Source organism: Oncorhynchus nerka, linkage group LG22 (genome assembly GCF_034236695.1).
Source record: "Oncorhynchus nerka isolate Pitt River linkage group LG22, Oner_Uvic_2.0, whole genome shotgun sequence".
NCBI lineage: Eukaryota > Metazoa > Chordata > Actinopteri > Salmoniformes > Salmonidae > Oncorhynchus > Oncorhynchus nerka.
The window spans coordinates 16,269,047-16,281,765 of NC_088417.1; positions in this window are offsets into that span (position 1 = coordinate 16,269,047).

Below are 12,719 nucleotides of genomic sequence, written 5' to 3' on the forward strand. Positions count from 1 at the left end.
ATCTATTAGTGGTATGAGCCTGCAGTAAATTACAGTATAGAATCAAACAAATTAAGATTTTTGCAGACCTTCAGCATTCTGAATCTGAAGGCTAGGCCTGTACACTCACAGGTGTGATTAACTTGATGAATAACTCAGCCAGTGGGCAGTACATTAGTTAAGGACTCTATTAATTAAACCACTGCATGTTTTGAGTAACAATATCAATTTTAGAGGAGATGACTTTTTCCTCCAAAATGAATTAGCATGGTTAAAAAGGAAGCTATACTTAATCAGAAAAGCATGATAAAGTTATTAATTAAACTTTGGATGGTGTATCAATACACCCAGTCTCTACATACAGTGGGGCAAAAAAGTATTTAGTCAGCCACCAATTGTGCAAGTTCTCCCACTTAAAAAGATGAGAGGCCTGTAATTTTCATCATAGGTACACTTCAACTATGACAGACAAAATGAGGGAAAAAAATCCAGAAAATCACATTGTAGGATTTTTAATGAATTTATTTGCTAATTATGGTGGAAAATAAGTAGCTGCTAGCTAGCTGCCTACCAAGCTAGCAGAGTTTTCTTGAGAGCTTGAATGCAGCCCCTGACACGGTTAGCCATTGTGGCTGGGACCAAGGATTGTCCCGGGCTTGTGCTGTCTAGACCCCTGCTGTTTGTTGTTGTTGTTGTTGTTTTCAATCTTCCCTGCGACCTGCCCTGTCTGCAACTGCAAGGAGTAACAGTGTAACCTACGTTGTTGCCATGACAAAGACCAAAGCCGGCAGGAGTACCGTTGAAGACAGCGGTGTCTCTCTGTCACAGGTGAAGGATCTTTTAAACAAACAAAAATAAGCAATTGTTACAACAACAAGAAAATAGCTTCAAGTGTGTTGTGGAAAATCTACACTCAAAGTTGATCTTAAATGAATCATTGTTTATTAACAGCAAGCTGGAGAGATCGCAGTCAAACTTAGATGCATAAAGTACCGGTCTGCAGTGAGCTCAATTGGGGCAGTTCCGTTAGATTTCTTATATTCTGCTTACACAGACAAGTTACATAGGGTTGGTTCCTGTATGTGTCTGTCACCGTCTCCTATCTTAACTTATAGAACATATTCTGAGAGTTCTGCCAGATGGTCCTAAGGAGAGGGTCATGTTGCACCCCCCCTCCCCCCCATATCTGTACCAAGCACAGGCATGAACCAAGGATTATTTATGACACAAAAGACAAGATTAACATTTTCAAGGTTGTCCCTTCCGCGCCTTCCATACCCGTAACCTGAATTCTAGGCCACGGTCGGAGACTATGTCCTCCGGAAGGCCATAGTACCAGAAAACCTGCTGAAACAGTGCCTCAGCGACCTGGAGAGCGATAGGGAGACCAGGGAGAGGAATAAAACGGCATGATTTAGAGAATCTGTCCATAACCACCAGAATGGCGGTGAAAATGTTAGAGGAGGGATGATCGGTGACAAAGTCAATGGACAGATGAGACCAGGGACGCGGAAAGGACTCGGAAAGGGATGGAGCTTCCCTGATTTTGTTTGGGCACATACTGAGCATGAGTTGATAAAGTGAGCCACGTCCTGCGTCAAGGTGGGCCACCAGTATTTCACAGAGATGAAGTGAATGTGTGAGTGATACCTGGGTGTCCAGCGGTGAGGAATGTGTGCGCCCAGGTCAACAGCCTATCCCTTACATCCGAGGGGACGTAGATCCATTCAGGTGGGCAGGTAGCGGGCACGTGTTCCCTCTCCAGAGCCTGGCGGATGTCAACATCTACGTCCTAAAACATGGGGCCAACGATAAGGGAGGGATAGGCTGAAGGCTAGTGGGCGCTACCCAGACTCTCAACAGACGTGTAACCACAAGGTGAGGGAAATCAGGTCCTCCAGCATTCTGGTGCCCAGAAGGTGATTCTCATCCTATGATGTTGAAGGGAGATCGAAGATGTCTTTGTGCGTAGGTGCAGTGATGATAAGGAAGGGAAAGCTTTCCTGATGCATACAGTGCCTTCGGAAAGTATTCAGACACCTTGATCTTTTCCACATTTTGTTATGTTACAGCCTTATTCTAAAATGTATTAAATTGTTTTTTCCCCTCATGAATCTACACACTATACCCCATAACGACAAAGCAAAAACAGGTTGTTAAAAGTTTTAGGCAAATTTATTTAAAAAACTTAAATATTACATTTACATAAGTATTCATACCATTTACATTTACCTTTGGCAGCGATTACAGCCTCGAGTCTTCTTGGGTATGATGCTACAAGCCATCCAACGCTTGAACCGGAAATGGAGAGGAGAGTATGCAGAGATGTTTAGTGAGGAGGCAAGGGCCTGGTCAAGGAAATTCCCTGTGGCACCGGAGTCCACTAGAGCTGTAGATACAACATATGAGGGACATCCAGCTAGTGATATAGATACTAGAAAGGGACATCCGTCTACTCACGCCAAACCCTGGAGACGGATGATCACGGGACCGTCCCTCTGCTCTTGTGAACCGCAGGTTGGGACATATCGGACACTGCTGAAGCTGGTGCCCCTCCTGTCCGCAATAGGGATAGAGCCCCAGCTGTCTCCGAAGGTGTCGCTCAGCCGCGAGGAGGCGCTTAGGCCTCTACCTCCATGGGTTCAGACTCTGACTGAACGCTCTCGCAGAAGCTTATCCAGTCGGATGGCCATCACCATAAGTGTGTCCAAGGAGAGGGTGTCATCTCGGCATGCCAACTCCGTTTGGATCTCCTTACGCAATCCTTCAGAATAGGATGAGGAGCACCGGCTCATTCCATCCGCTGGATGCTGCCAATGTCCTGAAAGTGAGGAAGTACTCTGCAGCAGTCAGTCTTCCTGCCGTAGGTAGAATAAGCGCTCACCTCCCTGCCCTCTGCCCTCTTAAGGATGGTCGAACACCCCCCTGAACAGAGCCATGAATCCCTCATATGAATCCAGCGCCTCCTCTCCTCTCTCAAACATGGCCGTAGCCCACTCCAACGCCCGTCCAGTCAGCAGGGAAATAACCATGGTAACCTTGGACTGCTGGATGGGCTGGGATGCTGGGATGCTGGCTCACTGAGTCGATACGTAGGAGAGAGGGAGGTGACGCCCGTCAGGCAACAACAAGATGTTGAAGAACGCAGAGTACCTCATCTATAGCCATCTCCAGTTAAGCCAGCTGGTCATGGTCTTAGCGAAGCAGGTCTCCCTGTTCGCTGACCTTCTGGGAGATGGCTTGATCAGCTGCTGCTTCCATGTGGTGAGGCGTTATTCTGTCATGTAGACGCAGGGAGTCAGGAAGCAGGTGCAGTTGGAGAGTTTAATATAAAGAAACACGTACAAAAACAAGGAATGTGTCTGAACATGGAAACAGAGACAATAGCACCTGATGGGAAATAACAACAGAGTGCTATATATAGGGGGAGTAATCAGGGAAGTGATTGTTATTTTTTTGGAACCTTTATTTAACTAGGCAAGTCAGTTAAGAACAAATTCTTATTTACAATTACGGCCTTCTCCTATTGTGCGTCGCCCTTTTTGATACAGCCGAGATTCGAACCAGGGTGTCTGTAGTGACGCCTCTAGCACTGAGATGCAGTGCCTTAGACCGCTGCCCCACTCGGGAGCAAGGTCTAAGGTCTAGGTGTGCCTGATGAGGCGCAGGTGTCTGTAATGAAGGGTTGCCAGGACCTTTGGTTAGTAAACCGGCAACGTCTAACTCCGGAGAGGAGGAGCAGATGTGACAGGTTGACATAATCTTCCATGACAGAAGTGTTATGCCAAGCTTATGAAGGCATTATAACCCCACAATATGTGTTGGTATTCACGAGATCTGGGTCCAGGATATCTCTAGCAGGGACCTAGCACCTCTCCTCCGGACCTTAACCCTCCCAGTCAACCAGGTACTGGAAGCACCTGCCCCGACATTGAATCTTCAGGAGACGCCTCACCGTGTACCCCGGTTGGCCATTGATGAGACGGGGAAGAGGGGTAGGATTGGAAATAGGAGACAAAGGGCTGTGAGACATGGGTTTAATTCTGGACACATGAAAAGTGGGATGTATACGGAGGGTACAGGACAACAGATAATGATCAGCAGAGGGGCTTGGAAATGGGAAAGGGCCGATAAACCAGGGGGAGAGTTTGCGGGATTCCTCCCGGAGGGGCAGATTCCGGGTGGACAGCCATACCTTCTGCCTGAGACGATACCGGTGAGATAGTGTCGATAGGGCTCTCTTCCAGGTACGATAACAGAGGTGGACAAACATCTGGGCCGAAGGTATGCCGACCTCTTCTGCTCAGGGAAGAGAGGGGGCTGATACCCCAAGGTAGAGAGGGGGCTGATACCCCAGGGAACAATCGAAGGGTGATAGACCCGTGGCAGAGCAAGGAAGGGTGTTGCGGGCGTATTCGACCCACACTACTTAATGGCTCCAGGCGGTGGGGTTGGTGGGGACCAACCAGGCTGCGCATAGTCGTCTCAAGTTCTTGGTTGACTAGCTCCGACTGGCCATTGGACTGGGAGTGGAACCCGGAAGACAGGCTGACCGACTACCCAATCAGTGTGCAGAACGAACTTCCAGAACCAGGACGAGAACTGAGGAGCCCGGTCAGAGACCATGTCCACTGGCAGTCCATGGATCTAGAAGACTTGCCACACCATGAGCTGGGCCGTCATTTTGGCAGAGGGTAGCTTGGGGAGAGGAATAAAGTGGGCGGATTTGGAAAACCGATCCACTACGGTCAGGATGGCAGTGTTGCCATCAGACGGCAGGAGACCCTTGACAGAGTCCAGGGATATGTGAGACCAGGGACGATGAGGGACAGGCAGAGGTTGAAGTTGGGGCTTGCAGAGGAGTCTTGTTCTGTGCACAGATCGTGCATGCGGCGACGAACAAGAAGACATCAGGAACCATGGTAGGCCACTAGAAGCGTTGTCACACAAAGGCCAGGGTCCGATGGGAGCCCCGGTGGCAGGCAAACCTAGAGGAGTGGGCCCACTCAAGGACCGAGGAGTGGACCGCATTAGGAACGAACATCAGTTTATCTGGCTCCCCCTGAGATTTTTTTTTTGACCCTCTTTTCTCCCCAATTTCGTGGTATCCAATTGTTAGTAGTTACTATCTTGTCTCTTCGCTACAACTCTCACGTCTCCCCGCTCCTCCGCTCTCTCCACTGGCTTCCAGTTGAAGCTCGCATCCGCTACAAGACCATGGTGCTTGCTTACGGAGCTGTGAGGGGAACGGCACCTCAGTACCTCCAGGCTCTGATCAGGCCCTACACCCAAACAAGGGCACTGCGTTCATCCACCTCTGGCCTGCTCGCCTCCCTACCACTGAGGAAGTACAGTTCCCGCGCAGCCCAGTCAAAACTGTTCGCTGCTCTGGCCCCCCAATGGTGGAACAAACTCCCTCACGACGCCAGGACAGCGGAGTCAATCACCACCTTCCGGAGACACCTGAAACCCCACCTCTTTCAGGAATACCTAGGATAGGATAAAGTAATCCTTCTCACCCCCCTTAAAAGATTTAGATGCACTATTGTAAAGTGGCTGTTCCACTGGATGTCTTAAGGTGAACGCACCAATTTGTAAGTCGCTCTGGATAAGAGCGTCTGCTAAATGACTTAAATGTAAATGTAAATGTAACTCCCGTACGGGCTCGGGAGAGACAAAGGTCGAAAGCTATGCATCCTCCGAAACACAACCCAACCAAGCCGCATTGCTTCTTAACACAGCGTGCATCCAACCCGGAAGCCAGCCGCACCAATGTGTCGGAGGAAACACCGTGCACCTGGCGACCTGGCTAGCGTGCACTGCGCCCGGCTCTCACAGGAGTCGCTAGTGCGCGATGAGACAAGGATATACCTACCGGCCAAACCCTCCCTAACCCAGACGACGCTAGGCCAATTGTGCATCGCCCCACGGACCTCCCGATCACGGCCGGCTGCGACAGAGCCTGGGCGCGAACCCAGAGTCTCTGGTGGCACAGCTAGCACTGCGATGCAGTGCCCTAGACCACTGTGCCACACACAACAACAATGTTTTATGGTAAAAGTAACATGCAAAAAAAATGCATGAACAATGTTCAGTGTATCCAAATGTGTCTCAGGTGTAGAGACACATAAGTGCAGAGAACTGTAGCTACAGATTGTTACACCAGATAATTTACCCAAAGATTTTTGCAGACATCTTTTTAATTTCAAGCCTTCTTTCATTGATCGAGACAGGTGGGTGTCCACCCCAAAGTGCTGCATGTCATGATGACAAAGACCTGTCTCGATCAATGTGTGAGAAGACTTGAACTAGACGCGATGGCGGCACACATATTGTTGGATTACTTTATGGAGCAAAAAATGTATTTATTTTATTAACGGAGCATTTTCTAAATTCGAACTGACCCCCTACAAATGGACACTGACATGTTATGAGACTCGTGTTTCCCAAAATTGAGGACAAAGATGGCATCGCTAAGGTTGGTCAAATTCTCTGTGCTACACCAAACAGTACCTACCATGTAACTCCCAGTCATGGATACCAAACATCTGTCTCCGACATGGAACAAAGCTTGTCAACATGCTCAGGCGACACGCCTAAGCTGCAAACCACGATTAAGAAGCTCGAAACTGATGGGGCTAGCCTTGAGGACCAATGCATACCTTTACAAGCTTATATGTGAAGATCCAATATCAGGATCATGGGGGTAGCTGAGGACCCGGGCTCAAGTTCTTCGTCAGTCTCAAAGTTATTGAAGGAGGCCCTCAAATTGGATAAAGACGTCCTTGTAGACCACTCACGTTGGGGCTCACAAGCAAGAAAGCCTGGCGGAAACCCTCTCGTCGTTGTTGCTAAACTACACTACTATCAGGATTGTATTGATGTTCTTCCGTGTGACAGAGAATTTGGCCCACTTCGATGCAATGGAGTTCCCATTTCTTTCTTCCCAGACTATGCCGACTGCGTTGCTCGTGACCGTGCCGCTTTCAACGATATCAAGAGTCTTCTACGTGGACGGACCTACGTTCGGTATGGTGTGGCTTTTTCTGCCTGGCTTCGTATAATATACTGTATGTTCCAAGACATCCATAAAGCAATGGCCTTCGCAAAGGTGAACATTCTACAGAGGTTGGACGAAGCAAATGACTGAATGTTCACCTATTTGGCGATAAGGGTAATGGACGAATGTGTCTACCACTGCAGACGGTCTCTCTTTTGTAGATACTGTATAGCTTTGCCAGTGGTATCAGTTGATATTGTTATTATTAGGTAACGTTCGTGCCTTAGTTCTGGTGCAATAATTCTCTTTTTTGGTTTATCATTTTATAACCATGAAGTGGCTTGTTTCTATTTATCGATGATACCCATATCCAGGGTAGATACAGCTCAGTTCTATTATTAGGTTATGTCATTTCTTTAAACACGTTGCTGCTAACTTAGTGGTATTGCTGTAAGATGTGAAATATAATATGTTTTATACTTTCTTTTAAAACAGCCTAGTTTTGAGTTGTAAGTATTTATTATTTGCAACTTTTTTTTTTAAATCCTTCACTATTTCAGCAGGACTCTCTACTCGATATGTATAGTGTTCCCCACTACAAGCACAATGTGTGGATATTGTGAGCGGACCCAGTACTTTGAGGTTGCTCTAAAGCGGAAAGGTGGAATAAACGAGTCAGGAGCAGGTTTTCTTAATTGAACAATGTTCTCTTTTGAGGTATTTCTTTCATCTTAAACACTCCAACATAATCGAGTATGCTTTCCCAAGGAAAACAAATATTTTTTCTCAAGAACAAGGAACATAAGGAGAGTATCTTTAAACTATATCATAAATCACGGGTGTGTCACCGCCTTCACTATCCGTCCGTGGAGAGCTCCCTTCGAGTGGTCATACAGATCCATGGTGACCATTCCCAAGAGGTGGTGTCCCCTTCTTCTCCCTTCCAAAAGGTATGTCCTCTCCTTTGTAGAAGCAAACACTCTTTTCTTTCTTCCTCTTCTGCTGGTTCCCTCCTCTCTCTTGTTGGGGAAAGAGAATAGCTCAGCTGTGCTTAATTGCCTCTGATCACCTTGACTTACATGCCGGGCTGGGCTGCTGTTCGTGGGAGCAGCCTGCCCTCTGGTGGTCCTTCCACAATATATTTTCATGCGGATTAGCGTTTACCTTGTTTTATTAGGTGACCAGGGTGGGTTTTCTTTTTCATACCAGACTTCAGAGTATTGTTTGTTTATGTTTTCTATTTTTCTTCAACTTTTGTTTTTATTTATTTGTTATTTTTGGAAAAATGTTTAATGGATCAGTTGTTGTAATCTGGGATCTATCCTTTTCTCACCTGAATTACATGGCTAGGCCTAATTTCATGAGGGACAGCTGCTTGCTCGATCACTTTTACTAGCTGGAATGTTAAATCTTTAAATCATCCAGTGAAACGTAAAAGGGTTCTTTATCATTTAAATCACCTTAAAGTAGATATCGGCTTTTTTCAGGAGACACATCTCTACACTTTCAACCACTCTCATTTAAAAGGAGGTTAGATCGGTCAATCATATCGTTCCAGTGTTCATTCTAAAACTAGAGGAGCAGCCATTTTAATTAGTAAAAACATACCGCTCGCAATGTCAAGTGCAGAGGCAGACTCAGCAGGCCGTTTCATTATTGTAGTAGGGTGACTGTATAATACACCTGTTATCTTAGCTAACATTTATGCACCAAATTGGGATAACAATGTATTTTCTTGATTACCAAATATGGACACACACCACCTAATACTAGATGGTGATATGAATTGTGTACTGTCACCCAATCTGGACCGTGGCTCTCCTATGGTATCATCTTAATCAAAGACAGTATCCACAATTCAGATATTTCTGAAGAGATATGGCATATCTGATGTGTGGTTTTTCCACAATCCTCTCACCATTTCATAAGACCTTCTCATGAATAGACTACTTTTTCCTAGACAATACATTTCTGCCACTTATCACAGTGTGATTACCAAGCTATAGTCATTTCGGATAATTATACTCTTACTATGTGACTGCTGGTACTGCTGCTCACTCTGTGCACCAGTTACGGAGTTCTACATCACCGGCCTCTAGGCGTCACTGAACTGTCTCATTACGCACACCTGGTTTCCATTCTCCACTGATTAGTATATATATATATGTGCCCTCTGTTCACCATTGTCTTGTCGGTTATTGTTCCCATGTCTGTTGGTCTTGTAAGTACCTGTGTTTTGGCGCATGTATTGTGTACTTGTTATTACGGGTCTCGTCCTGTGCATTTGTTAGAAGTTTAATCTTGCTCTTTTGTTTGGGTTACATTCCTGTGTTTTTGTATACGTGTTTGTTTTGGGCTTCGTCCCTGTGCCTTTCATGGCATGTTTTTTTGGGGAGAGTATTAAAACCTCCTATTACTTATTCCTGCGCCTGTCCATTTATACAACGTGACACTAAAACTACTTATTGTAGAGGGGTGCGTACTGGCGGCAGAGAAGTCAGGCACAGGTGTCACGTTCGTCATAAGGAGTAGACCAAGATGCGTGGTATGTTTCCATCCTTTTATTTTGGAAATAAACTTCAAAGAACAACAAAACAAATGTGATGCTAGACTAATGCTCACAGGCAACAATACATAGACAAGATCCCACAATGGGGAAAATGGCTACCTAAATATGATCCCCAATCTGAGACAACGATAAACAGCTGCCTCTGATTGGGAACCATATCATGCCAACAGATATACAATTCCCCTAGATGACCCACCATAAATCACACCCTGACCCAGCCAACAGAGAGCTGTTTGTTCTCTATGGTCAGGGCGTTACCGCAGGAGAGCGGAAACTGATTTACAACGGTGTCGTTTAATATCCATAAACCACCGTCAACAGAACAATACAATAAATGGGTCAAACAAAACCCGGTAAATACCAGCATAAGCACTACAAGAAACAATTACCGACATGGGGGGGGGGGGGACACAGAGGGTTAAATACACATGTAATTGGAACCAGGTGTGATGGAAGACAAGACAAAACCAATAGAAAATGAAAAGTGGATCAGTGATGGCTAGAAGGTCGGTGACTTCGAACGCTGCCCGAACAAGGAGAGGGACCAACATACGCGGAAGTCATGACGCTTATACCAAATACACAGTCCAATTAAAGCCCTTGACGGCTTAACTCACTACTGATATCAGAAGAAACCTTTTGCTTTTAATTTCAAATTTATCTATTTCTAAAGCTTAATCAAACCCCTGCTATGTCTCCTACAACAGTATGGGAATCTTATGGAAGGCGTATCTAAGGGGCCACATTTTCTTGTACAGAGTAAGATTAAGGAACTGAGTGCAATATTCAACGCCTAGGGGAATTTAATCTTGGATATGACTTATTCACTCTTCATCTCCATATTTACTTAAACATTTGACTTGTTTGCTCTTCTTTCAACTCGACAAGCTGAACATCTAATTAGTAGATTTCAATACAAAGGTTACTATGGTGTTGAATGCTGAACAGTAGTCAATGAACAGCATTCTTACATAGGTATTCCTCTTGTCCAGATGGGATAGGGCAGTGTGATGGCGATTGCATCGTCTGTGGACCTATGGGGCAGGTATGCAAATTGCAGTGGATCTAGGGTGTCAGGTAGGGTGGAGGTGATATGATCCTTGACTAGTCTCTCAAAGCACTTCATGATGACAAGTGAGTAGTACAGGGCAATTGTCATTTAGTAAAGTTACCATATGCTTTCTTGGGTACGGGAACAATGGTGGCCATCTTGAAGCATGTGGGAACAGCAGACTGGGATAGGGATAGATTGAATATGTCCGTAAACACACCAGCTAGCTGGTCTGCGCATGCTCTGAGGACGGACTAGGGATGCCGTCTGGGCCGGCAGCCTTGTGAGGGTTAACATGTTTAAATGTCTTACATCGGCCATGGAGAGTGGGCTGCATCGGTGTTACTATATTATCCTCAAAGTGGGCAAAGAAGGTGTTTAGTTTTTCTGGAAGCAAGACATTGTTGTCTGTGACGTGGCTGGTTTTCTTTATGTAGTCCAAGATTGTCTGTAGACCTTGCTATGTACGTCTCGTTTCTGAGCCGTTGAACTGCGACTCCCTTTTGTCCCTATACTGACATTTCTTTTGTTTGATTTCCTTGGAGGGAATAACTACACTGTTTGTATTTGGTCATATTCCCGGTCACCTTTCCATGGTAAATGCGGTGGTTCGAGTTTTCAGTTTTGCGCAAATGCTGCCATCAATCCACAGTTTCTGGTTAGGGTAGGTTTTAATGGTCACATTGGGTACAACATCTCCTATGCACTTTCTTATAAACTCACTCATTATAAACTCACTCACTGAATCAGTGTGTAAATCCGGGATGGTAACTGTGGGGTTATAGCTGTGAGACAGGGCATCTGGCTTGACGTTCTTGGACCCCGGCCGGCAGGAGAGGGAAGAATTTAACCAGGTAAACAGCAGGGCCCATCTCGCTTGCCTGGAGTTGAGGTGCTTGGCGGTGCAGAGATGCTCCAGGTTTTTGTGGTCGGTCCACACAACGAACGGATGTTCCGCCCCTTCTAGCCAGTACCTCCATTCCTCCATTCGCTCTCGTCGGCCCCAGAGTCAATGAGGACCCAGACAGATTTGGACTGGTTTCCCCACAGCAGAATGACATGAAAATGGGTGCAAGTAAGGGAAGCAAGGAAAGTTCTCCATATGACCCACCAGAGTACTTGCTCCTACCAGTGAGCCTGATCTTTTACAAGGGCAAGAGGACACAAAATGATCAAAAGTCCTGCAATACAGACAGCTCCATGTGTTGATCCTGTGTTGCCTTTCCGCTTGTTGAATGTTTTATCCTTTTAAGCTTGGAAAAGAGACCCTTACACCCAGATTTGGACCACACACCCACTCCACTGAATAGCAGGCTAGTGATTGCTTTGCAATGCTTGCAGTTAGTTACCGATTCCTTCCAAACCAGTCATTGTTGAATTTTCGATTTCCAACTTCTTGTGTAATGTTTTTGTCCAATTTTTTAATTTTTTAATTTTATTTGTACCTTTATTTAACTAGGCAAGTCAGTTAAGAACAAATTCTTATTTTCAATGACGGCCTAGGAACAATGGCTGATGAGCACCGATACATTTTGTCTATAATTTCTCTCTTCATTATTTCTCTTCAAATGACAAGGCTTGAAAAGGACTTGCCAGGAGATTGTCAACTTGATTCATGATGATGACTGCTCGCTTGCTAGCTAAGATTGAAAGTATGATGTTGACATGATCAGTCTAATCAAAGCTATGGTAGATATAATATAATGTGATTTGACGACATTTTATCTGTGGCCAAAGACCTTGAGCCTTCTTGGATAGGCACTTCTAATGTAACTCTATGGCAGCACCCAAGGGGCTTGAATTTTCGAGCTCTACCTGTATATTTTGCGGTGACGTAGTGTCTCATGAGTGACAGAACACTTAGCCAATCACGGCGCAACTAGAGAACATTACCAACCCCTACGCTCCATATTTTCCGCTGGCTTCCCCTCCACCACAGAAAGCACTGAGCTAGGCTGAAATACCTGCATTTTGGAGCTGCCTTACTCAAGAAAGCAAAAGAGACCAAGTTTGTATGTGGCTTTATGAACTCAATTATTTTTTTTACATCGTTTGCAAACTGATACGTGACACGTATTAATGCCCAAATAACATGCAAAACAGGCACAATTTTGTTTTTT